This window comes from Leptonychotes weddellii, chromosome 8, assembly GCF_054177405.1.
Source record: "Leptonychotes weddellii isolate Sample4059 chromosome 8, ASM5417740v2, whole genome shotgun sequence".
Taxonomy (NCBI): Eukaryota; Metazoa; Chordata; class Mammalia; order Carnivora; family Phocidae; genus Leptonychotes; species Leptonychotes weddellii.
In genome coordinates this window covers 23,678,236-23,682,426 of record NC_138376.1, presented here as the reverse complement: position 1 = coordinate 23,682,426, position 4,191 = coordinate 23,678,236, and the positions used below count along the sequence as shown (strand labels likewise).

The 4,191-nt window shown below is 36.1% G+C and overlaps 1 non-coding gene across 1 annotated transcript; it reads right to left on the bottom strand.

The window, feature by feature from the left end:
* Positions 1-370: 370 nt before the first annotated feature.
* LOC115941936 (U6 spliceosomal RNA) lies at positions 371-475 on the bottom strand. Its single transcript, XR_004076596.1, has one exon. It is a non-coding gene; the product is annotated as a U6 spliceosomal RNA (small nuclear RNA).
* Positions 476-4,191: the final 3,716 nt, after the last annotated feature.

Genomic DNA, 4,191 nt, shown 5'->3' with positions numbered 1-4,191 from the left:
CCTGCAAATAATTTTTTGTTATTGGGATTATGTTTGAAATAATGCAAATCCTGTTTTGTCTTCCAATCTAATTTCTCTGAAAAGTTCTCTCCAAGACAGTTAGGTTTTATTTTCGCCAACTTTTAGCAACTTACCTTATTGCATTTTTCCATAGAAACATTATAAATAATGGTTAGGTTCAAGATACAGTTGTCCATAATTACATATTTACAAACTAAGAGCAAATAATTATAGCTTCACACACTGGGTTATAGGATTCCTAACAAAAATTAGGAATTTTTGAAATTAGAAACCTAAAAAAAATTATGTTTGAGGTTTCCCATATTTGCCTGACAGAATGAATGTAAGTTCTGTATCTGTACCTAGTCATTCTTTGTGTGATTCCTTCATAAATTTGCATGTCATCCTTGAGCACAGGCCATGCTAATCTTCTCTGTATTGTTCCGATTTTAGTATATGTGCTGCTGAAATGAACATTCTTTGTATAATTCCTGTAATGGCTTACAGTTTTTCTAACTCTCCCATGCATTATTTTGTTGGGCCTACACAACATTTCAATGGTGGTGGGTAAAGCAGATATTATACCCATCTTGAGAGATGAAAAAATTGAGGTTCAGGAGCCATTCCTCAAAAAAATAAGGGAAGGAAGATAGTTAATGAAGTTAGAACTTTAGAAGTTGTGCTGACTCTTTTTTTTTAATGTGAGTTTCCACTACTATTTTGAGTGCTCTAAAAGGTTATTAGTTAGGAATACAATGAACTTAAAATATTAAAAATAGTGGACAAAAAGGCCTATGGGGAGAGGAAGTGAGAGAAAATGAAATACAAAGAGTAACAGACAGAAATAAAGATACAGGTTAAAAAGAGAAAAATTGAGAGAAATTTAAAAAGAACAAAAGTAGGAAGAAAGTTGAAGGCAAGAGATTGAGTTCAAGGCAGGAGAAGAAAAAAGAGTAAATGAATATAAATAAAGCTGAGAAAGAGAAGTAAAAGAAGTCTACAAAAGAGTCACAAATTAAAAAAGGAAAAATAGTAAGAAAATATAGGAAAACTAAGAAAACAAAATAATACTTGAAATGATTATCTGTCTAAAGATTTAGTGGCTTACACCACAGGGCAGGTATCCTAGGAATTCTACTCCAGGATCAAGGGCATTTTTTTTTTTATAGATATAGTCAAAGCAAACATTAAATTACTTTTGCAAAATACCTAAATTTCTAGCTTGTCTACAACTCATGGCCCAGGATAGCCACAACTGGTAATCCATCTTCTAGCTTTTTTACACAGAAAAAAAAAAATTCAGAGTTAAAGGTTTTGGGGCTTATGGGTTAGAACTGGGATATTTCTCATCATGAGTGCCATGAAGTAAGGAGCTATGGAGAAGAGAGACAACGCAATGCCCACTGAAAGGAAGAGTGGTCTTTTAAGATTCAATTAACTGTGCAGACTCAGATGATGATCCCAGCCTTCACCAGGCTACTCAGCAGGACGTAAGGCAGGAAGCACAGCTTGCCACTAGGGCAGCATCAACCATCCCTCTTCTGTGACAGTAGTCCTCGAAGTGGTCTATGCAGGTGTCTAAGGTGCCACCCAGGAACTATTCTCTTTGGCCTCCGATAGGCTACATACAGAAGCTGCTTGGAGTTAGAATCCCCAGGAGCCAAAATATCCTATAAGAACTCCACACACATAACCTGCAGGGATCCCATAAGGAACATGCCCAAATACATGGTCACTACATTCAGGGAAGCCCAAAGATAAGGCTTTCTAACAGGTATTTATAGTTCTCCCAGTTCACATGCAGTTTACCAACCAAGAATCATTCTTCCTTTCATTTTCTTATTTTTTAATTAATTAATTAATTATTTTAGAAAGAGAGGGAGTCCGTGGGGGAGGGGGAGAGGGAGAGAGTCTTAAGCAGACTCTGTTCTGAGCATGGAGCCCAATGCGGGGCTCGATTTCATGACCATGACATCATGACCAGAGCTAAAATCAAGAGTCAGACACAACTGACTGAACTACCCAGGCGCCCCAAGGATCATTCTTAAGTAAAAGGAATGTTGTCAAGTAAGATAGCAGGTTTAATCAGAACTAGAAAATCACCTGAAGGCCAAATTCTCATTAAAAACTGAAGGTCTTTTTTACTCTTTCCCAGAGACACTCAAGCTAATCAAAGCAGTAGTCAGTTAGCTGGAAACTGTAAGAAGACTATATCCTTACCTCCTACCTTCAAGCCTACCCTAGAGCATATTAGTTGGTCAGAAATATTTTAGTACAAGGGTGGGTCCTTTAAAAAAGCAGTATCTTCTGACAGGAAAGAAAAATATAAAGTTTAAACCTTTAATGTCTCTAACGTCTCCTAGGTTGACAATGATTCTAGAGAGATCCTCATCTCAGGCTGAATTGCAATATATGCTCAATATCTCTTTTGCTATACAGTTATCATACCTGGCTTAGTTCTCCCTAATGTTCTTATTACTGTTATCACTTCTTCTCCCTTACTCTACCTCCCAAAACCCCATCCCTATAATAAAATTAATGAAAAATGTATTCTTCATCCAAACACTCATACTAATATGCCAGTTTTGATTTCTTTTTAGTGCAAACTCCAGGACCTATTGGTAAGTTTCCTGTATATACACCAACTCATATATATTACTCAAATTCATAATAGGTAGCATAACATTTTTCTAATAAGAATTATAGTAGTTTGTCAGTATACATTAGAAGACTGTTCCAAAGCAAAGATGCAATAGAGAGAATCTGGGGGAGGACATAAGAAATGAATGAGAAAGAAAACAAAAGAAGGATGACCAAGAGGGTGAAAAAAAGTGACATGAGAGAAAAAAAGATGGGGACAATGAAGGAAAGGAATACAATAAAGATTTCACTTCAAACATCTGTTGTAGTAAAAGGCAAGCATGAAATGATTCTCCCTCCAACTAAAACAGGGTTACAAGTCTCCTAGGGGAAGATCTGATTCTCATGGCGAGGATACAGTCCAATAAAAATATTTAATCTTGAAGATTGGGATTTAGTAATTCTGGGAAGTTATTTAACTGTTCTCCTTTGGAAAACATCAGTGGTATGTGTGTTTACCATATTCAACAACCACAGTAATTTATGTTTGTTTCTATTTTTAGTGCAATATACTGGGCCCAGTGGTAAGTCACTTATCTATCTTTTTCCTCTGGTGTTCTTTGATCTTCTACAGTGTATAGAGGGCCTGTCCCTTGTCCCAAATGTTACCTATTACCATAAGGACAGTGGTTTTAGACATGTTTTCATGCATCTCAGTTTCCACTTGTTGAGAATTCTTTAAGGTTATTTCTTAAGAAAAACGTAAGAAAATGTCCCTAGTAATGATCATAATGGCTTCTATAATCATATAGAATTTTCTACAGTAACAGAGAAAGAATAAGTGTAGCTTTTCACTTCTGAAGTAATTTGTAGTTCATAAAGGGCCTACTCAAAGACAAGAGAGACAATGTAAAGAAAATGAAAAAAAAGGAAAGTAAATTTTAAAAATAAATGTAAAATAAGGAAAAAACAATCAAATTTAAATAGACTGAGATCTTACCAGTTTTTTTTCCCCCAGTTTCCTGGGAAAAGTGTACTAGGGAATACTACTAAGGATCTAGTCTATACTGAGTTCCCCAATCTTTTCTCCCAATGCTTTCTCTTTCCTCATGCCCTATCCTGCCCACTTGCCCCAAACACCCAACACACACACAGCTTCAGGGAACAGGATGTGATGGTAGGTGGGCTGCAATTATAGGAACTGGCAGATGCATCAGGCAACTATGAACTATAAGTGAAAGAGAGTGAAGGGTAAGCTAATATTGTGACTAGCGAGGGCAAAACTATTGTCAAATTCTAGAGTGTCAAAACAAACCAAACCTCAGGTCATTGTAAATTCTGAGTCTGAAATTAAGTAATAGCATTCCAAAGTTTAAGCCAAACAAGAGGACATTATCAGAAGGCAAGTCAGATGTACTCAAACATTCCTTCAACTAGCTGAGCTCTTATATCAGAAACTGAGCTGAGGCTTGGGGATAAAGTGATGAACACTATATCAAAAAACTTATGATGTACTATAGGCTGGCTAACTGAACATAATAAAAAATATACTTCCAAAATAAAGTCATGAATAAGAGAGAAAGATTTGGTTAATCTCTGATGCCATGGAGT